Consider the following 24,340-nt stretch of genomic DNA (forward strand, 5'->3'; position numbering starts at 1 on the left):
GGTGCTGCCGGCGGTGGTCTCGTCATCGGGGACGAATTTGGGCGCCATATTGGAATGGAGAGGTATATAATGTGATATTCCTAGAGACCAAATATAATTGTCAATAGCAGGGCGCTACAGAGCATCATTCTCTGGTTCGAATCACACAAAAAGTGTTCTGATGTCATAGGAGAGACGTGCTAGGTAGAAAAAATGTATGTGAGTTTATTCCAACCTGGAGGTGTATATCGGGGAAGTGTTGCAAGATAGTCAAAAATTTCCCAGTTGCTGTCATTAGTTGGTAGATGAAATCCCTTCCTTAGTGAGATATTACTCGAAGGTGGGATTGCAGTGGAATAGAGGTGTCATGGGAAACGAGGATATGCCCTCTCAAGCTCAGTGTTGTGGGGTGGGGTTTCTCCCTGTAATCATGGGAGTCAAGGGATATATCCTCTCGCTCACAATGTAGTGGGATGGTGTTCCACCCTTAGGTAAAGCTAACTTATAGGGATTGACATATAGGTGTCGTGTGAGTTTCAATGAGTTAAAGAACCCCATGGTATGTCATCATTAAGACCACGAGTATCCGAAGCCAGTTTATGGACCCATCTTTGTTCCAATCTGAGAAGAGATTGTGGTGGCATGCCTGGATGTGATTCAAGGACAACCCATCTCAAGGAGTCTGCTGTGTGATGTAGATCTTTGAAATGACAGTATAATTTTGTGGTTTCCTTGGAGCATCTGATATTGCTTTTATGCTCTGTGATGCGTGTCTTAATTGATCTTGTCGTCATCCCTATGTAATACAAAGCGCAAGGGCATTGTAGTAGATAAATGCAATTCTTGGAATTACAATTCGTGTGACGTTTCAATTTCCAGGTTAGATTGTCAGATAAAGCCAGTTCCTTAACGGTCATCGTTTGTTGGCAAGATGTGCAACTGCCACACGGGAAATGTCCTGTGACTGGCGGGAGGCCCCACAGGGTCGCCTGGGTGTTCTGTGCTGCTTTTTTGGGTCTGGTGTGGATCAGGATATCTTTAAGGTTTTGCGTTCTCTTAAAGGCAAACCTTGGTTGTGGTAAAGTCAGATCTCCAGCCGCCAGAATCCCCCAGTGTTTCTTAATGACCTTTTTAATGTTGTTAGAAGATGGGGTAAAAGAAGTCACACAGGTCAGGATATCGGTTTGTTCCCGGGTCTTTGTCTCTAGTAAAACCTCTCTAGGGTTATTCCTTGCCCGTTTCATGGCGTTTCGTCACTCGTATATCAGATACACTACCATATATATTGATATTCACGAGCATTACTGTCCAATAATGTCTGATATGGATAAAGTACATGTCCATATATTCTTAAGCAAATGGTTACTCATATTTGGAAGGACCCCTTGACTCTCTCACGCCACACACACCATTCACATCCTAGTGGGTTACCCTTCTCCAAGATGGCACCCGTGTTTACCCTTGAAACTAGACCTCTTGTCTAATTTCCCCCGCCGGTGTCCGGTAACCAATCAGCATCCATCTAGCATGATGAGTTTTTCTCTTTAACCGAGCAGCGGGAATCAGACTCCACTTCCCGGTTTCGGCGGAGCGGGGTAGGTCTTTACACCACCCTTGGGCGACTAAACTGTGAGTAGTTACTTGGAGTGCCTTAATATTCCACCTGTTACGGTGAGACTCCTCCGGTCTCTGTGATCGGCGCCCCTCGGCTGTTGTGACGGCCCGTTCCCGGTCTCCTCTCTGTCTCCTCTGAGACGCCTGGGACTGGTTGACGGATCGTTCCGCGGTCGTGGTCCTTCCGATCACGGGCCGCTACGGGGTGTTTCGCCAGCTTTTTTGTCCTTGATGATATAGCGAATTGGCGGAATACATCAAATTAAAGCATTAGCCTCTCGCTTGTCACGGGACTCGGGGGCTGGCTTGTCACCTCTCCCTTTTGATTATTACGAATAGGGAGCATGCATCTCCCCTAGCATGAGCCCCTTGCCTCTTCACTCTTTACCCTTATCTACAGTAGGCAAGTTCGCATCCCCAAGAGGCTCGCCAAGTACCGACTGGAGTGGCACTTTCTAATACGTTAGGTGAGCATCATTGCACTTAACGTAAGATTCTAAGTGGTTTTAATGATTTATATTTTTTTCCAGATTAGCTCACCTGGCACGTTTCTGCACCATGCATCCACTTATGCATGACCACCAATATGTAATGCCAATTGTGTTTACCGAAAATGCATATGAGGAGTCTTTTGGCTCCTGTTTCTTCTCTTCTATGAATTAATTGGACTAAGTGTGCGTCTTAATGTACGCTGGTGTTTGTTTTGTTCCCTTTTTCCTTTTCTATAGGCCGGTCCAGAAAGTAAGAGTCTAGTTATTCCGACACTTACTGAGGGTAGTTTTTATCACTGTAAATAATTAGTATCACACCCTCACATAGTTGTAGATAGTTGTAATCACTGGTCCTGATGAATTGCCGCTGGATCCTCCTGACCTTGTAGGCATGAAACATGTCGACCACCAGAGCAGAGTAGAGTAGTCCCTGACCCATTTAGTCAAGACTACCACCTCTCTTTTCATTTTAGCAGGGTGGTTTACTGACCTAATAAAATCATTTATTCAGACTAACCGACCCTTTTTAACCACACTCACTTTACGTCTACACCTCCCTGGCCCTCACCTGCACTCACCCTCGGCAAGGAACAAAAGATCTCCGCCAAAGAGCCCCATCTCTGGGTGCCCGTCGGGAATTGCAGCGCCGACCCGACGAGGAGCAAAACCCAGATGATGAAGCATGACACCTAGCTTGCTGGGTGTGTGAGGGTTTTAGTTCCACCAATGTGGGTTCCCCCACCCCACACAGTCCTATACCCTTTAGGCTTATTGAACACCACCCCCCACTTAGTCTAATTCTGAGGAGAGTATCCTTCATTCTCTCCTTTACGAACAGAGGAACTGTATACCCTTTCCGTTTGCCTAAAAACAGGGCAAGTCATTCCAATCTTAAAAGAACCTACAGAGAACCCCTCAGGCCCCAACAACTTTCGTCCAGTCACAAACATCTCCATGATTGCTAAAGCTATGGAAAAATGTGTTCAACAACAGTTAAGCCAGCACATCACAGAATTAAAACTTCTGAATGACTACCAATCAGGGTTCAGACCTAATCACAGTACTGAAACAGCAATTCTTCACATAGTAGATGACGCTCTACTTGCCCTAGACCGCAATTAAACCTGCTCGACCTTTCATCTGCATTCGACACAGTAAACCATGCCAAAATTCTAGAACGACTGAAGGAAAGGATGGGGTTAGCGGGCACAGTCCTAGAGTGGTTTAGATCCTTCTTAGAAAACAGAACACAAAGATTCATGGTGAACCAAACCCTATCAGCATCAGCCCCAAGTCCTATTGGTCTACCACAGGGATCAACACTATCCCCCACTATATTCAATCTATATATGGAACCTCTAACAGAAATCTTACAACAGGCAAACATCTCCTTACACATGTATGTGGATGACACACAGTTATATATCAAGATCTCTTCGGTGGAAGAGATCAACATCATGAACCAGGCATTAAAAAGGACCGCTCATTGGCTAACTAATAATCATCTCAAGCTTAACCCGCATAAAACAGAATTCCTTCTGATCTCCTCCCAAAAAAGCGCGACGAGTACGATGGAATGGACCAAGCTGATCACTGCGCTAAACTGTACCCTGGATCTAGTAAACTCAACCAAGTCTCTTGGAATTGTGTTAGACAAGAACCTGAACACGCATTCCCACATTAACACAATGGCAAAAAAATGCCCGCTTCCATTTAAGCTATCTTAGGAAACGGAAACCTTTCATAGTTACTTCAGACCTCAAAATGGCAGTCCAGGCATTAGTAATCTCAAGGATAGAATACGGATGCACAACTCTAGCAGGGCTACCCAAGATTTCAACAGCCCCACTAAAAGCATGTCTTAATGCGGCCACGAGACTTATTACAGGCTCCAGAAAATTTGACCACATCACCCCTCATCTGAAAGCGCTTAATTGGCTATCTTACGAAGCAAGAATCCAACTTAAGATGGCATGTATCACGCACAAAGAGATTCACTATAAAACTCCAATATACCTAGCCCAGAAAATCACATTATCAGGACGCAGCAGAGTCTCGCGGAGCTATGGAGATCCCTTACTGAAACCTGACCTCTTCCAGAAGAAAAGAACGTATGACAGAGCTTTCTCTGGTTCGGCCCCAAGAATCAGGAACTCACTCCCACCGAGCATTAGAAAAATTGTGTCCACTTCAGACTTTCAAAAAAGAAGCCAAGGCATTTTTTATGAGCAAATACCCCTCGTAATAGCATTTGACTAGACGCTATTGGTTGCTTTCATGATCACAGACCCTGTTAATACTAATCGATCGCTTGTAATAGTCACAACTTAATATATGATGATGAAAATGTTGATGAAAGCACACATTTTCTCTCTAAAATAGATGCATACATACTGATGATCGTGTGGCACAGTTGTATCTCTAAAAATGTTGTACCCCTGTTATTTGATTAGGATTATGTCAAACTTACTGTACCAAGATTAAGAATATGTAAATGTGAAGCGCTATGATACCCTCTTGGGTCATGTCGGCACTATATAAAACACCAAATAATTAAATAATTACCTGACACCAAGATTATGCTTCGACCTTGATGTAGAACACTGTTTTCAATTAAAACACTATACACAATATGTAAAAAACATAGAATATAAATCCCCTGAGCAATACACTTATTTTTCATTAGATCACAGGGTACGACGCTGTATTCTTCTACTGAGGTTCAAAATCCTCCCTTTGAAAGTATATATAGCAAAGTGGAATAACTCTGAAAACACAACTAAGCTCGGTGATTTGTGCAAGGGAGGAACACAAGATCTACCTCACGCGCTGACAGTTTGCCATAATCCAACCCTGGTAGAAGCCCGGCGGCGGTATTTAAGGGCCATTTGTCCCAGATACAATGTCTCTTCTACACAAGGTCTAATTAAGCTCTGTAAATCACCACCTGATGAATTTGCCTGTTATCAACTGTATAAGTTCTTAGAGAGTTTTTAAAAATTGTTTTAAAGTCTATTATGATAAATGTCTTAAAATTATAAATGCTGAAAGCTATTTTTAAGTGTATTATGATAAATGTTTTAAAACTATGTCTGTGTATTTGTTGACCTCAGTAGAGGTCTATACTAAATTTAATAAACCTTGAACCTTGAGGCGTGGCCTCGTGAATCGTGGACATCGTAATGAGGCCCTTAATGTTGACATGCCCTACAGTGTCTAGTACCCAAAAGCTATTTTGTACTGTGGCATGACTAGCAGTTGTATATATAAAACCAGAGTACAGATTACAATCTTATTACTACTTATTAGGATTTGGACTACAAAACAATTAAACAACTATTTCTAATACTTATTGAAAATCCAATTCAATGATGAAGCCAGATTTTTAATAAATAGTAAGGAAAGGTAACTTTTCGAAAGTTACCTTTTCCCTGCCTGCAGTTCCTGGAAGCTAATTTGCATTTGCTCTCAATATTCTCGCAGCCATGGATTAGCATTTGAATAGGTGTGAAGAAGGTAAATCATGCATCTCAGGAGTGAGGAACAAGCTGAACTGAAAGGCTAAAATAAGCAGTGTGGGGGTTGTGAGCATCCTTTCTAACATTACAGTGGTAAATTCTGCTTGAGTGTCAAGGCCTGGTTGAGAGGTCTGCTTGGTTTACATATAACAGTTTGGGGCACACTTGAAAGGTAGAGAACAGGATGACAAGATACGCCTTGTGTATCCACTGTCTGCATGCTTAAGGACCTGCTTTCTCCCACCAGACCTTTGTCTCTGGGATTTCACATATAATACTAGGGGCACAGTTAAAAAGGAATGGAAAAGGATGCCTAAACAGTTTTTTTGTATCCAATCTCTGGTTGCTGGAAAACCCTACTTTTTTTCTACCGGGCTTCTGTCTCTGGGTTTATTATAGGTACAGAGTTAAATGTGGGAAGATGTCAGGACTTCCATAGAATGCTCACCACACACCCCCAGCCCTCAGAATTCAAGTTGAGTGTGGCAGAATTCTTTCTCCATCTCAAAAATGCCCCAAGTAGGTAGGGTTGACCCTGGGAACTTTTACCCCATTGGCTAGGGTGTGTCGTGAAGGACTGGAACTGATCCTTTTTGTGCCCTGGATACAGAAGCGGACTCCAAAGGTCAAGAGGTTTTTTCCTGCAAGTGCCCAGCTGACCATTCACCTCTGCTTAACATCCTGTGAGTCTCTAAGTAATTTCCCTGAGGTCCTGGGGGGCTTAAGACATGTACTCCTGTGGTAAATTGGAATGTAAGCCCACCTGCTCTATGCCATGGCTACCAGGTGGTCGAGTTCAGGTTAATTTGTTGAATTTGAGGGTTCACCCTGACAAAAGTTGTGATTATTCCTCGAGGTGGGTAGTCAAGGTCCCCCACCAATAAACCAATTTCTTACAGTTGGAAATTATGTTGTTCATTTCTGAAGTTGACAACCCCATCAACCTTATAAAACTACTCTGTTTAGGTCACAACACAGTTGTGCAAGAATCTCTGCTCAACCACTGTTAGGGCTCCAGAATCAGGCAAAGTCCAGAGAAGTATGCATTAAGTTCAAACAGTAGCAACTACTTTCATGTAAAGAGGACAATAAGCTCTAATTATTAAAAGACAAAAAGCAAAGTAGCAGCAAGTAAAGATGCCAATCCAAAGATACTGCTTATGGTTGACTAGGACTTTAGAGCGATTTTAAACTGACAGTGATAGAGCGGAGGCTGAATGCAACAAGTTAGCAATGCTGGTTAAAGCATTTACATTATGACCTGATTTTTGCAGCTATTTTATGGAGGTCAAAACCTTCCAGCAGAGCAAGTTCCAAGGCTGTGGCTAGTGACCTCTAGTGATGTATAACATAACATGTGTATTCGTAAAGCGCATGTTCACCCAAGAGTATCTTGGCATTGAATAACAGATGTTTATTTTTACCCAACTGAATGGTACTCATTGTATCGACCTCAGAAATATGAAAGGCGGAGTGGACCCGACGGGATTTGGACCTGTGACCATGAGATCAAACACAGGCCCCTAAAGTGAACGCATTAGTCCACTAAGCCACTAGATCCATCATTGTGAAGCTCCCACTGAAGCAGTTGGTTTGACATCAAAAGCTCCAAGCAGGACAAACCTAAATATTGTGGCAAAAGATGTTTCTTAGTGAGTCTGATAGATTTTTTGCTTCCTGAGGTCCGAAGATTTACCATCGGGCTTACTGACATTTTTAGAAGTTAAAATCATCTAAAAGTGAAATGTTTGAAGCCTATTAAGTTAGGCAGGGCACCACTAGACTGGATACCTGTGCCACAAGGTCCTGCTGAATCATTTTTCAGCACAGCAAAAAAGCTCAGAGCAGGGAAAAACTGGTTTTCTTGCCTGCCTTGGCTGTGACATCTCTATACCTTTGTATTAGTTCTTTGGAGGTAGAAACTATGACAGAGTCTCAACTTTTCATAATTCTGAAAAAGTTCCTCCTAATCAGTTCTGCAGCCTCCAGCTTCTCATGTCAGGCTTCTAGGCACCAGCCCTCAGTGGTCACCTAGGCTTCATGGGATCAGAAATCCTTCAGCGTTGTGTGTCCCTGAAGCAGGAAAAAATGGACCAACCACTTAACCCACAGAGAATTTGGCGTGGGCTGGAGTTAGGAGTCCTTGAGTGAGTCCTCTTTTTATAACAGGAGTTAGGAGTTAAGAGTCTTTTTCCAGCAGCTCCTTCTTCTTTGATTGATTTTCCCCTGTCCAGGAATGTTCTGATGAGGTGGTGATGGAGGTGCTAGATTTATCCTGTCACTAGCAAGTAATCAGAGAAATTATACCACTCCTAACTTATTTCTCACTATTCCCACCCATTTTTGCAGCACCTCTCTTTGCCTTACTCTAAAATTACCCAGGTGCCCTGTTTCAAGATGGCTAAACACAGCTGTATCCAGGCAGCCCTGTCTTAAGCCTCTCAGCCACTCCCCATTTTGGATAAATTATCATCCCACCTGATAGGGACAAAGTTAGTCTCCTCCTACTTTAATTGGTTCCTGGCATGCTTGGAGGATCCCAGGAATAAATAGGAGAAGACGTTCTTGGTATCATCAAGTCAGAAGAGGAAGTGGCAAAGCTGCCCTTTGGTACACCTTCTAGTCATGTCCACTCCCAGATAGCTAATATGTGCTAAGTGGATAGCCGTTACCACCTATTGGCTCTTAGAGGTCTCAGATGCAGGTCAATGGCCTCTGTGCTAGGGCCCATAACTCTCCCAACCATTGGTGTACATTCCAGCTCTGGAGGTGTAATGAGTTGCAGAACTGGTTTTAAACCAGTTCTGGATCAGACAGCCTCAAGTAAATATTTTATAAAGTTACATTTCTACTTAAGTTATGAAAAATGTGAGGTTACTATTAAATCAGATTTTAAATACCAAATAAGAAATAACTTTGACATTTTCTCTAGCTTTTCCCTAAATGGAGATCATGGCCTGTTCAGTGAAACGATGTTGTGTTTTATTTCACTGTGAGGGCACACTAACCACAACACATAGTGGGCCAGATGTACGAGCCTAAATTGCATGTGCAAACGGGTTTGCGATCCATTTGCGCATGCAAAATGGCCCAGGGCCATGTACAATTCTTAAATAGCGAGTCGCAATTTATTTCTGACTCGCTATCTAGGAATTGTGAGTTGCAATTAGAAAGGGGCGTTCCCTTCCTAATTGTGTCCACAAATCAATGTACGAATATTTTGTGATCGCAATTACGGTCGCAAAACACTCGCAAATTACCACCCGGTGGTAATGCAGTCACAATTTTGAAGGGGTCCTGAGGGGACCCCTTCCACTTTGTGAGTGTCCCTAAAAATATTTTGTAAAGGCAGGCAGTGGTCCCAAAGACCACTGCCTGCCCTTAAAAAATTAAATGAAAACATTTAATTTTTATTTTTTTAAATGCATCCCTTTTTCCATTAAGGAAAATGGGATGCCTTTAAAAAAAAAGCTACTTTATTGAAAAGAAGTACCAGACATGGTGGTCTGCTGAGCCCAGCAGGCCACCATACCTGGGAGGGCCTGTCATTCCCAATAGGCTCGCAAATTGCGAGAGGCTCATTAATATTAATGACACTTTCAATTTGTGACCCCATTGGGAATTGCAAACAATGTTAAACACGCTGTTGTACATGGCAAATCGCACCTCGCAAGTTGCGACTCGCAAATGAGTCGAAATTTGTGAGGCAAAATTTTGCTGGTCGTACATCTACCCCAGTGTCCCTTATTTTTATGTATTGTCACTCTGCCACGTGGGCTTACAAGGCACACTTTAGTAGTGACTTATAAAGTACAAAAATAGATTCTTCCCACATGGCAAATACATTTTTCCCTGCTACATGTTGCTGCAGTGCATTGAAAGTGCCACCCAGGAAAAACATAATGTTGCTCCTGGCAAACATACCATTTTATCATACACCTGGGTGGTGCAAGTAGACTCTGCATTACACATATGACATGTAACTTTCCATGCCATGGGTGCTCTTTAAGCACCACTGATAATGGATGCACAAGGAAGGTAAACAGTCCCATTAGGGAGATCCAATGTACAGGACATGTTTTAGAAGGAAAGCATAGGCACCTAACAATCGTTTAGCAGTGGTAAATTGCACAAACATCTAAAACCAGCAAAAATATTGTCCAGAAAAAGAGACAGAATCTGGAGTAACCATGCAGAAGAGGAAGATGTCCTACAATCATTATCTCACTTCAACTACTCCCACAATGACTAAGTAACTCCCTATTCTGGGGCCGATTCCAATCCTGGAAAAAGGCTGTACGAATCGTTGTACGGAGCGTTTTCTCCGTACGACTCGTACCCGGTAAACTTTCCCTACAACCTAGGAAGTACGATTCGTACAGAAAGCCTCTTACCGTACGAATCGTACAAAAGACCGTACGGGTAAAAAAAAACGATTCGGATCTGGAACAGCCTGTACGCGACGTCCGTACGTATTAAAGCAGCGGTTTCCGGCCCAGCAAGTACGATTCGTCCCTACGGCACTCCATAAGGCTCTTTTCTTACGGGAGCCAAAAACAGCCGTAAAAGCAGAGTCCTACAAACAGAGCCCTTGTACGCGACGTACACACCATGAACCCCATCGAACGTGTCATCCCGGTCCTCTTAGACTACGACCTGGTGCACCGAAACAGACGCACACGCCACAGAAGGTAAGAACAACACCCAGGGGCCAGGGTGGGGGTGAGGGGCAGGAAACATACACCATACACAAAGCCAAACCTATAATATGGAGCCCTCACATTACCACCACGGTCTGGTCACTTGGGGGGGCGTGTCCAGCAACCCCTGCGTACCGCAACAACGCAAGTGGACGTGTATGGTGCATTGCACTCGTACCCGTACAGCACCAGTACAATAGTGATACGAGGTGTACACACGCAATGAATGTGGGTGTACGGTGCGTTTCACACGTACCCGTACGGCACCAGTACAATAGTGATACGAGGCGTACACACGCAATGAATGCAGGGGTACGGTGCGTTTCACCCGTACCCGTACGGCACCAGTACAATAGTGATACGAGGCATACACACGCAATGAATGCGGGGGTACGGTGCGTTTCACACGCTTACAATGGTGATACGAGGCATACACATGCCAGGAATGGAGGGCTACGAGTCACACAAGGATGTCCATCAAGTACTTGCCATTGCATACTTTCATGTGCAGGCCCTAGGTGTGGCAGCCAGTGATATTGCACAGGTCATCTCATCTAGTTGCACAATTGATGTGTGATGACCTGTGTACACATGTCATGTGTGATGGGGCACTATGTGGCACACATCACCTTGACACTTGCCACATGTGTGTCTGTAGTCCAACTGTGTCATGCACAGCAGCAGTGGGATGGCACAGTCATCAACACCCGCACCTGTCTCCTGATGCCAGGGACAGGGACACTCTATCAACTGACATGTCACGATCAGCGTGCCCCTATGTGACTATGTCAGGTGTGTATCATGTGTTCCCATGAGCTTGCTGTTAGTGTTCCATCAACTGCATCTGCTGTTGGTGCATCCAACATGGGTCTGTGTGGAGATGGGCATGGCACACATCTAAGCACACCATGCCACGTGGATTCCGACGGCTGTAGGGTCTGTGTGCATCGGACATCATATTTTCCCAGGCATACATGTCTGCGTCGTCTCAATGGCTGTGTTTTTTTGTTGTCACGTGTACCCCTTCATCGCAATGTGTTTGATATGTACATTTGACATTCCATGTGACCTGTGCGTGTGCCTTGCAGTCAGCTGTCTGGATGAGATGACATCCTTCCAATGCAGCTATGTGAATGTGTGTCACTCCGGTGATATCTCTGGCGGTTCACTCAGACTAGCCCCCAGCTCATTTCAGGGCATGTCATGTAGACTTGACAATCAACAGGTGTATCTGGCTTTTCGTAGGAGTGCCAGCAAGCTGGCATTTGTGTCCTGGATGTATTGCACACACCAGACTCCATAGTTACCTGATGTTTAGTAGCAGTTTAGCATGTGCTATGTTCATTGACATTGATGTTGGCAGACTCTCAATCTTCATTATTCCAAACAATGTCCTGCAGGGCACCGCCTGTCCCAAGACCAATGCCAGACTTAGCTGCCATGAGGGAACGTGCCGGCATCCGACGTTACAGATTCACTCGACAGTTGATTGAGGACTTGACTAACAAGCTGGCACCACACCTCCAACCGCGACACAGGTATCCTACTGCGCTGACCCCCAAGATAAAGGTGATGGCAGCCCTACAGTTTTTTTGCCACAGGTACGTTTCAATTGACCATAGCTGATGTTGGTGGGATGTCACAGACAATGTTCAGCCGTGTCCTGCGTGATGTTTTGGCAGCCATGTTGGAGCACCTTGATGAATTCATCAAATTTCCTACTCCTGAGGAGTTGACAGATGTCAAGGGTGATTTATATGCCCTGGGAAGGATGCCCCATGTCATTGGGTCCATTGATGGGACACATGTGGCTTTGGTACCACCACAGGCACAGAAGCAAGCCTATCACAACCGAAAACATTACCACTCAATAAATACCCTGTGGTGTGTCTTGCTAACATGCTGATTTCCCATGTCTGTGCACGTTTTCCAGGATCAGCACATGATGCCTACATCATGAGGTGGAGCAGGGTGCCACAAATGATGCTGCGGCTGCACAACGAACGAGCATGTCTTGTTGGTGGGTATACTCTGCTGTTTGTCCTGTGTGTTGCAGTATCTTTGACTCTTATGGCATCTCCTGACCCACTTATTTACATGATGTTTCCATGTAGGGGACTCTGGATATCCCAACATGCCATGGCTACTGACACCTCTCCGCAACCCAAGAACAGCTGCAGATCACGGTACAACAATGCACACGGGCAGACCAGGCGAGTGATTGAGAGGACGTTTAGCCTCCTGAAGAGCCAATTCCGGTGCCTTGACAAGACAGGCGGGTCCCTCCCATATGCACCGGAGAAGGTCTGCAAAATCTTCATCGTGTGCTGCATGCTGCACAACATGGCAGTTGAGAATGCAGTGCCACTCATCCTGGATCCGGAGGAGCAGGAACATCCACCCGTGGAGGATCAAGGGCTTGGTCACGAGGCAAGTGATGAGGAGGAGGATGATATCCGGAGTCAGCTCATACGCAACTTCTTCTCATAATGGTGAGTCACTGGGTATGAGTGTGCAAACTTGTAGCATTGAGTGGCATGTGTTGCAATGTGTGTGTCCAGCTGACTGAATGCAAAGTGACTTTGATGTGTGTTCTGATGTGTCACTCGAGTGATGATGTCATGCCAGTCAGTTTTGCGGAGAGACTTTCTTTGAAATTTGCATGTGTCCAACATTGTTCATGTTTCGTAACTGACCATGTGTGCGGCGAGAATTGTTTTAGGTGACTCCTTGCGTGTCCAACATTCCCAGGTTTTTGCGCCTGTTGTCTGCTCATTTCATCTTTGTCCTCCTGCTATTCCTCATGAGGATTGCGACGTGTGCTGAATCAGCATTCCATGCACGGACATGTGGAAATGTGAGTTTGGGTAAGGATTGCAGCAAGGTTTTTTGGTAGTGGTACGGGTTGGGAATGTGTGGGGACTGCTTCTGTGCATGTTGTGGTACCATGCATACATGTCTTCTCACCATGGAGCATATATCATGTAGCATCACTCCCATGACATGATAGTCACCCATCTTGACAGTCATCTGTAGTGGAGTGTGGAGTCTGATGAAGGCATCAATGTGTGTAAACCTTGCCTCTGAAACATTGCGGATGCTACGGGTGGACATAGTGTGGGACATCACAACAACAGGCTCTATGGGGAATTGCAGCCTCTCCATGTGCAGCAGGATGTGTTTGGCTCATCCCCTTAACTTGTGTGCCAGTTCATTGAGATTTACAACATCCGTGTTGTGAAGGGGGGGTCCAGCGTATGTCCCACATGTTATGTCAACTGACCTGTGAGTCTGTTCATATGGATGCATTTCCCTTTGTGTGAGTTTGTGTAATAAAGGTGTTCACCACAATCCAAAGTGCCGCATCTCTGTCACTGCAGATCTCTTGGCAGTTTGCATGCGTCATCTATGGCATAATTGTCAAAGATTGAGCATATGAGTGTATGTGTACTAAGGCAATATGCATGCAGTTCTTCATGGCTAATAATCTCTATTATGCATGAAGTACCTGGTTATGTATGTATTTGTGCAGGTTGCTCCCCACAACGGGACATCAACGCCTGCTGACGGTGTGTCTCCTGTGCACAGCTCCGCATTTTGTTGCCTGATCCTGTGGCCGTCATTTTTGGTGATTGTTCATAAATTTTCTCGTGTCCCATGAGTAACAGAAACATGGGCCACCACGGAATCGGCTGCCGGAGTGAGCGGGGCCTGTCCTAGCGGATACAAAATCATCCATAAACCTCGCAACTCGGGCAGAGGGGGAGGAGTGGCTCTGATTTTCAAGGAGTCTTTGGACCTTAGGCCATATCAAATTGATGAGGTTGGGGGGATAGAAATTATGGGCTTTTCTCTTCAGTCCCCTAGTGGGAACTTACTCACGGGGATGCTCTGTTACAGGCCACCGGGCGCAACCACACAATTTCACCTTCTCGCCGAAACCATCATCAATCTAAAGCTTACCCACACCAATATGATCATTTTAGGAGATTTCAATCTCAGTGAGGATGGAAGCCATGGCAGTCAACTGAGAGACCTCCTGTATACGTGTTCCACCCTGAATCTCCATCAATTGGTGTCGAGCCCCACTCATCAGAAAGGTCGCACTCTGGATCTGGTTTTTGCCAATCCAGACACAATAAAAGTATCTAACATTACGCCCCTGAATTGGACCGACCATTTTCTTATCCTTTCAAGTCTGGCGATGCCATGCAAGGAGAATATGTCTAACCAGCAGCACGCTTACAGGCTGGACAGAGAATGGGTCAAACTGGCAAAGGGTGACTCTTTGACCACTTCCTTTGACGTCAATCTTTTTTCTCCCAATAGGTCTGTGGAGGATAATTATAACTCATTTGCGGAACATATAGCTAAATTACTAGATCACCGCATCCCTATAAAGCCTCTAAAGAAGATGAGGAAAAGATCTGCCCCTTGGTATAATGAGAAGTTACATCATCTTAGACTATCTCGCAGACAGGCAGAGAGAAAATGGAGAAGAAGTTACTCTGAGGAAGATAAAAAAGTCTTAAAACAAGTTCAACTGCAATATAAAACTCTCATCCTGAGATCGAAGGCAGATTTCTACGCTAACTCTATTTCACAGGCTCCCAACGGGTCTAAAGCTCTTTTTAAGATCGTCAGGGATCTCACTAACCCAGATTGTCTGAACAACAGAATTGCTCCATCGCAACTTTTGTGTAACGAAATCGCCTCCTTTTTTCAGGAAAAAATTTCCAACATCGTCAATCACTTGCAGGTCAACACCCAGGATGGTCCTAAGGGAACCACTAATCCAGTGGATGAAGACCTTGAAACGATTGCCACCTTGGACAGTTTTCAACCTCTCTCCCATGAAATCTTTGATAAACTGACTGATAGCGTGTCGTCGGGCTCTCCTCTAGATCCCTTCCCCCACAAAATCTGGAAGCTTTACGGACGTAACACTTTTCCTTGGCTAAGGATGATTTGCAACCAATCCTTAACTGATGGAGCTGTTCCAGGCTGTTGGAAATGAGCAGTAGTCACCCCACTGATAAAAAAGCCGAACCTGGACCCTTTGGTGCCAGCCAGTTTCAGGCCCATTTCCCTTTTGCCGTACCCGGTGAAACTACTGGAAAAATCTGTGAGCAGGACCCTATCTCAATTTTTGGAGGAGAACCTGCTGTTGGATCGGGATCAGTTCGGTTTCCGCCCAGGTCACGGAACCGAAACAGCTTTAATCACCATGCTGGACCATCTTCGCATGCGAGCCGACAATGGGAGTGCTATGATTTTAGTGCTCCTTGATATGTCGGCAGCATTCGACACGGTAAGCCACCCTGTCCTGCTGGAGAGGCTGAGGAAGATAGGTATAAAGGGCAGAGCGCTGCAATGGTTCCGCTCCTACCTTGAAGACAGACAGCAGGTTGTCACCCTAGCACCGTTCTCCTCTAGCAGATCTCCAGTTGCGTACGGGGTGCCGCAGGGATCCGCAATTAGTCCCATCCTCTTTAACATCTACCTGCGGCCCCTGTTTCCGTTAATGAAATCTTTCGGAGTCAGCTTGGTGAACTACGCTGACGATACGCAGCTGGCTTTCTCTCTGGAAGGGGAGGATGCACTGGCCATGGGTCGGTTCCATCAATGTATGAACCAGACCATGCACTGGCTCAGACGGAACTCTCTTCAATTTAACAGTGGTAAAACTGAGGTGGTATTCTGCTCACCATTCAGGATTCCCAAACATCTTCCTCTTGAATTCCGTCTTACACCGGAGGAAGGACCCCTTATACCAGTCAGAAAGGTCCGCAATCTTGGGGTAATCATTGACGACGATCTCCAGATGTTTTCCCAAGCTAGTAAAACTGCAAACGTCTGCTTTGCCCTGCTGCGACTGCTCCGAAGTATTCTACCTCTGCTCCCTAGGGAGTCGCGAGCTACAGTGGTGCGCAGCACGGTATTAAGCAGACTTGATTATTGCAACTCCCTGTATTTGGGGGCTCCGCAGTATGTCCACCAAGGATTGCAGAGGATTCAGTCAGCCGCAGCCAAATTGGTGCTCGATAGGCAACGCCGCTCTTCATCAACCAGAGCACTAAGGGACTTACACTGGCTTCCGGTGAGAGAAAGGATCCTCTTCAAGTCCTTGTGTCTGACTTTTAGAGCAGTGCACGGACTAGGTCCAGTCCCTCTACAGGACAGGTTTGCTCGCTACCTTCCAAGCAGACAACTACGCTCCTCTACAGCTGGACTACTGACGGTCCCGAGATTTAAGCGTATGAGGGTAGGCGGAAGAGCCTTTAGCACGGTAGCCCCTGGTGAGTGGAATAAACTCCCTGCGTACCTGCGACAGTGCAACTCCTTACTCGAATTCCGTAAGGGACTCAAGACCTGGTTATTTCCTAAAGCTTAATCTAGGCATGTTTATTCGGTCCTCCTCTATCATCTCTGATGCTCTCCTCTCAGTCTAAAGCGCCAAGATGCCCGTAAGGCGATAGCTGCGCTATACAAGTTTCACAATCAATCAATCAACCTGACACTCCTTCCTTTACATACACCTGTTGCACTGTGCCTTTCTGACCTCCTTGTCTTTGTGTGCTACATTTTGCCTAGTTTCTCACCCCTTCCGCCTGCTGCTGCCTCACCTGCAGCAACGCCCCACCGAATGCCTTGATTCTGCAACCCACAAGCCTCCAAAATGCTCCTCTCTTCCCCCCTCCACCCATTCTTAATGTAGCCAGCAGCTTGTCTGTGCCACTGTTGCGCCAACACCGTGCCAAAGGCAGGACCGTCTGCACCTGCAACGTGCACAGTGCACAACCCTCTGGTCCTTGCATGACCCACATCACACAACAGGCTCATGCTGCAGCCACCTTCAGAGCAATGTCCACCAGACAATCAACCGCCTGCTATCAGGCAACCCCTAAGCGCACACACGACACCTTTACATGCTGAGTGTGCAACTCCAACTGCCTACACAGCGCTGCCCCACCTACCAGACCCTGTCAGAACAACCAGGTCATGTGCCTCCTACTCCACACCCGCTGCGTCCACCAGCACGCCAATGGACTCTGTTACCTCCTCAACACAACAGCCCCACACATCACCTTCATGACAGTAACCTGGATAAAAGCATCCTCAGCACACAACTTCTTCATTGCCATCTCAAACGGATACAAGATCACCCGCAGGGATGGCACCAACAATCCCGGAGGATGAATTGCAATTTATTCACAAGTACACCCTCAGAGTCACAAATCCGGTTTCGGACCAACCCCCTGGCAACCCTCAGAGTAACACTCATCTACAGATCTCCAGGCCTACATCCACAATTCCGCTAAGCCATCAACACGTACATCTGCATGCACGCCCTCACCTCCACAGGCTACATGTGGCTGGGGGCCAGTAACTTCTTGCTGGAGGAGCACAACACCACCATCCATCATTGGTCCATCAACATTTGCATCCACGTCTCTGACAAGCAACACACTCGAACCAAAACCACCGCCACACCCTGCAACCTCACACACGGGATCAGCAACTGATCCAACAATCTTGCCACAATGACGGACTTTCCTGTGAAGCACAACAACAGTTAAACCACCTGGGACAAGGCAGACCTACTGGACTCATACAGATCTAGCAGGACTCTTGTGCAAACCTTGCAACACGAAGAACCATCAGTTACCGTACAGCCCTGGAAAACGCCACACACAGCCATCACCATATCATCAGCAAGGAAAAGTGGAGATCCTTCAGATCGGGCCGATGCACCAAAACACACGACACCAAGGAGCTCATCAGCATTGTGAGTGAACTGACAGCAGCTCTCCATCCAAAAGACACCCCACCCTTGCAAGGCAGATCAAATCCCTTGCAACTTTCTACCACTGCAAGCTCATGGACATACATGACAGCCTTGGCTCACAGAGGCAGACAGCACTATTATCCGCGGGACAAACCCCTCTCAGGTTCTGGACTCCCGTCAGCAGCAAATACACCACCTGGCTCATGTGCACCATCCACTCTGGCTCTCCATCAGGCCCCTTCCCACACAACATCTCAACCACATTATTCCCCATCCTTGAAGCCCACGTCCAGCACGTCATGAATGTCTCCTTTGAGTTTGCCACATTCCATGGGAGCTGGAGGCATGCAGAGACCCAGGCCCTTCCTAAACAACGGACGGCAGTACCGCAGGATCTCCTGGAACATCACCCTGCTTCCCTACCCAGCAAATGTCATCAAGAAGACACTCAACGAGCAACTGACAAACTTCCTCCATGCAAACAGCTCCAGGCAACCGTCACCAGACCATCTTCCACAGTAATCACACCACTGCAACCGTCATCATTGCCACCACCAATGACAACTTTGCCCTGCTCAACAATGGTGAGACCACCCCCTTGACCTCTCAACGGCATTCTACACCATGTGCTACCACACTGTCAGCTCACACATCTCCAACACTGGTATCCAGAGGAGGGCACAGGATTAAATCAACAAGTAGCTCGCCAGCAAGGCCCAGGGAGTCGGCCTCCACCCTTCAGCATGTAGTACACTGGGGTCATCTGGCCTATGCCCCAGGGCTCATCTCTCAGCATGGTGATCTTCAATGTCTCCATGACCCCCCTCTCCACCATCACATGTGCACACAACCTCATCATCATCTTGAATGCCATTGACACCCAGCTGCTCCTCACCCTCACCAAAGACCCAGCCATTGCCCGATCCAACCTTCAAGAAGTCATGAGATCCGTTGACGAATGGTTGAACATCAGCCACCTGAGGCTGGACTTGGACAGGACTGAGGTCATCATCTGAGGATTGTCCCCTTATGGCTGGGTCAACTCCTTGTGTCCCACCGGCCTGGGCACCTCACCAGCACCCAGTGGCCACGCACGCAAGCTGGTGTTCATCATGGACTCATCGCTCACAATTACCATGCAATTCAACACCATCTGTACCTCATGCTGCAACACCCTCCACATGCTGCAAATGATCCACAGAAAGATCCACTCCAAGGCAAGACAGACCATCCCCCAGGTCCATGACACCAGCCAGGTCAACTACAGCACCGCCCTCAACGGAGGAACAACAGCAAAACTGCAGGAGAACTTGTCCACATCCAGGGTGCATCCGCACACCTCATCTTCAACATCCCCCGCCCCAGCCACATCACCGTCCACCTGAGATAGCTACAATGGCTCACTGTCTGCTGCAGGATTACCTTCAGACTCCTCAACCACACTCAAGAGGCAGTCCACAACCCCAGACCCAAAATCGACCTTGGACATCTGTCATCCAACACCCCGTTGGCCCAACTCCATGCAGCCAACCTTGCCCTGGCCACCATTCATCACATCCACAGAACAACTGCATGCAGGAGATAGTTCTCCCACCTCGCCAAACAGACCTGGGACTCCCTCTCCGGGCACCTCCACATGACCCATGACCTCTATGCCTTCATGATACTCTTCCAAATTGGTCTGTCCGAGCAGTATTGCAAGCCCCCCCTCAGCAGCTTGAGGCCATCACGGGTGAGTATTGGGCTGTATTTGATGATACATTGTGACCCATGTGTGTCCTCGACCGGACTCAGATCCCAGTGTATGGATGGCTGGAGTTAGTTCCACACTCAGGCATACTTTGACATATCCCCACACGTATGTTGTGGACTCATGCTAAATGATTGCAACATAAAATTTCAATTATTCGTTTTTGTATTATAGGTCTGGGGCGTGATTTGTGCAAAGAAAAAGGTGCAATACAGGGACCTTAGAATCCAAAGTTCACAGGGGGAGATGGGATCCTTGGCATTTGAAGTCAGCAGAGTCCAGACAACAGTGTTTGGCATCATTGGTCAGACTGTGACCAGCAAGTCCATGTGGCAGATAATGTCAGTCAATGAGGTGATGCTGTCACACATGAAGGCCAGGTGCCAGGCCAGGTGACCTGGGAGATGTGGATGGGCCGCTGCCTCTCACGGTCTTTTCCGTGGACGACCCACCTTCCTCGGGGGACCCTCAGATGCAGGCCTTGACGATGCTTGGGACGCTCCGTCGGACGAATCCTCCTCCTCCTCCCTACCTGTGGCTGGTGGTGGTCTTCGCCTGGTGGCACAGGGAGGGTTGCCCATGTTGTCAGCGATCCGACGGAGTGAATGGCTTATGTCCCTTTGCACCGCCAGGAGCTCAACCAGTCTTGCCTCCATCCATCCTTAGTGTTCTTGTTGACTGGCGTGTTGCTCGGCCTGCTGGTTCTTCATCTCTGTGATGGTCCCCTTTATCTCTGTGAGGGTCCCCACTACCTGGCTGAACTCCCTGGTGTCACGCCGGTATGCGTCCATGATGTTGTGTATGTGTGACATACCGGTCCCTTCAGCTGGCTGGTCAGGTTCTCGCCTCCGCCTGCCTACACTCCCACCACCCCTGCACACACGAACCTGGGCTACCGTTGTGGGCACATCGGGTCTACGGGACTCCTGAGGGATGGTAGTGGCGGTGTTGTCTGCCTCCTCCTGGGTGCCTGGTGCACCTTGTCCCTCCTGGTCAGACTGGCTCAGTTGTTCACTGCGGGCACGGCTCCTCGGTGTCTCCTGGGATGTGGCAGGAATGGGGGTGGTGGTTGGCACAGATGTTCCTGAACCAGGTGCTGCAGGGGCTTGGACACCAGAGGGTCCAGGTCGGTCGGGGTCATCCGCGGAGTGTTGAGAGGCGTCGCTGCCGGTGGGATCAGGTTCCTCCCGAGCCTGGGACTGTGATTCTTCACCCCCATTGCTGGGGGGAAATTCATCACGTTGCCCTGTGTGTGAGAGACAGACAATGTTAATGCTGTTTCATGCAACATCTATGTTTCATACACATTCAAGTTAGCACTGTTCCTCCAGGTAGTTGTACGTGCCTAGCATTCTCCTCAATGTTCACTTGTGGATGGGTATGTTGCGGGGACAGACTGATATGTTCTCCTGAGTCTTTGACATGTTGATTTTTGGCTTGGATGCTTCTTCAGCTATGTATTGGTCTTGTTGTGTTACATGTCCATTGTGACAGTGGGTAAATCCATTGCCTGTCCCGGGGGTGTCTGCTTGTGTAAGGGGTGTGTGTGACAGGGCCTGCTGGTGGGTGTAGTGTGATTTGGCACTGGGGCTCCCAGGTGATGTAGCTGTCCCCCCATGGAGCATGCTGCCATGACAGTGAGTTCCTGTCCTAGATATCTGGCCTTGTTGTCTTGGTGTTTGTGTTTGCACTGGTCACAGGAGGGCCTTGTGCTGCCTACACCAGGGCAAAGTGTCAGCTATCTTTTCAGTACTTTCCCAGTCCCTGTGCATTGTGCATGGTGCATGGGTATGTACCTGGGCCATATGGGATGAGGGCAATTGTGTCTGATTTGGAGTTCAACAATGCGTTTTGTGACACCCACCCTCCCAGCATACCGGACATCCATTCTTGGGTTAGTGCTTCGTGTAGCATGGGACATAGCATGGCCTTGCTTTCACAAAGGGGCATACACAAGTTAGTGGCATTAGCATTGTTTTTGACTGTGGTTCTGGCCGGTGAGGGCTTGGGGGTAGTTGCGTGCATTTTGTGTAGTTGGGGTGTGGATGCCATTACCCTATGTTACATAAGTTGTTTGTGTACTCACCAGGCTCTGGAAGTCCTTGAAGTCCATGTACTCCCACCGACGGAAGCAGGGCCATCACCTTCTCCTCCCAGGGATGGAAATGTACTGGTCTGCGGGCCCACCACCTCCAGTGATGTTGCTCTGGGCGTAGTCGTCATTCATTTTTCGCTTGACTGACCTCCGCAGATCGTACCACCTGGCTTGGCATTCAGTCCTGGTCCTTCTGATGGGTGCAACAGCATTCACCCTATCGACGATCCTATGCCACAGGCGTGATTTTTCACCTATGCTGGTCTGTCTGACCAATGTTCCAAACAGCTGTGGCTCGACTCTGATGACTTCATTGACAAGGCTCTCCAGCTCCTCCCTTGTGAGCTTTGGATTCTTGTCTGTGGGCATGGTGTGGGGTGAGGGTGTGGATGGTTGTGGGTGTGTGGGTCTGAATGTGAAGGTGTGGTCGGAATGTGAAGAGGGGTATGTGTGAAGGAGGTTGTGTGAAGGTGTATATGTTAAGGTGGATGGATGCAGTTGTTGGTGTGTGCTCTCTAGCTGCAGTGAGTCTGTTGCAAAGGCTCATGGTTTGTGTGTGTGGGCCCTGTTTATTGGTCCATTTGTGGGTGGGCCTCAGTTTGAATTTTTGGTGGGTGTGTTATAAGGGGTGGTTGTGAGTTTGCCCCTCTGTTTGCCTGTTTGGATGTGGCCAGGTCAGTCATTTCCAAGTTTTGTGCACTGTAGATGTGTTTTGTGGTGTTGTGCGAGTCGAATAGACCCTTCTTGTGCTGTTTCAGTACGACTCATTTCGTTGTATTTGCTTCTGTTTTTTTGCGTGTCCGACTCGGTCATACGCGACGTTCTCCGCGGTACGAGTCGTACTCTGACATGTTCCCAGGGGTGCGAGTCGTACAGGGGTACGAGTCGTACAGGCATACACCCCATGTGTTGTGTATGTACGGTGCGTACCCCAACATTGCGTATGTACGGTGCGTACATACACGATGTTGTTGTAAGGGGCGTACATATGCATGGGGGGGCCTGTACGACTCCTACCCCTGTACGACTTGCACCCCGGGAACAACTTTTCCCGGGATACGAGTCGTACAAAGTTCGCTTCGTAGCAGGTAAAGTCATTCCCCATGTACGGGACGTTTTCCGTACGATTCATAAATCGGAAAGCCAGTCCGGATCGTACTGGTACGGTCGGACTGTATTTTTACGATTCATACGGAAAAGTGTCCGGGTCCGTCTCGTACAACTTTTCCCAATCCGATTTGTACGGATCGGGCCGATCCGTATGTATTTTTCCCGTACGAATCGTACTTCACGGGTCGGACGGGACTTGTACGATTCGTAAGGAAATAATTACGGATACGAGACGTACGGAAAAAAAAAATACAGGATCGGAATCGACCCTTCTGTGTCTCAACTGCAGATTTTGCATTCTACTTGTTTTAAAAAATCACCAAGAGAAGAGATTTTGCTGCACTTCTAATCTTCTCATACCTTCATCTTACATTCCTATGGGGACTGAACTGCTAGGCTTACTGATTCTGCCTCTACATCATCGACAAAGTGTATACCAATTCTGAACATGTAGAATTTCCTTTTGCCCCTTCTGACTTTTCAGTTCTCAAACAACAAAACCTCTAGTTCTATCCTACAAGGCATTGCTTGTCATATCTCTTAACACTGCGATGAGTCTACCTTGACCCTAAATCTCCCTTGACCTATTACCCAGTATTTCAACTTCTGTACTTCTCAAAAACACTGGAATGTCTCATCCTTGACTGTCTTACTGTTTATCTCTATTCAAACAATTGGCTGAACCACTTCCAATTAGGTTTCTGTGCTCTCCCTCCAAAGAAAGGTTGTCATACAAGTACTAAACTTCATCTACTCTGTTCACCACAGCCAAATCTCATCCATCCTCATACTCCCAGCTTTTTACTGCCGAGTACCTTATCTTACTTTGCACATTATAAAGCAAAAGCATTGCTGGTTCCTGCCTGAATACATTTTCTGCCTCATTTTCTGACTGGACATTCTCTGCTGACTTTCTCACTTCTGCCTTGTTCTCATACATCTGAGTGTATTATCACGATTTGTTATTGGATGACCCTTAATTCCTTCATGCTAAACTCATCTAAACCCAAAGTCCAGTCCTTCCCTTCTTCCTCCACTCTTACATCTACCCCTCACTTTGTATACATCTATTCTGAATTACTGACTTTCTACTTCTGCGAGTAACCTGGTTTAGAATCTTTCATCACTATCACAGTCAATGCAGCAAGATATCAAATCCTCAATACGGATAACATTGTCCTCATATCCTCATCTACACATCCATGCTCTATTTAATTGCTTATCAGCAAAGTGGACCACTTTAACAGTTTATAGTATGCCTTCAAAATCACACATTCACCGCCCCCCCACCACC

The sequence above is a fragment of the Triturus cristatus genome, chromosome 5_1 (assembly GCF_964204655.1).
Source record: "Triturus cristatus chromosome 5_1, aTriCri1.1, whole genome shotgun sequence".
Lineage (NCBI taxonomy): Eukaryota > Metazoa > Chordata > Amphibia > Caudata > Salamandridae > Triturus > Triturus cristatus.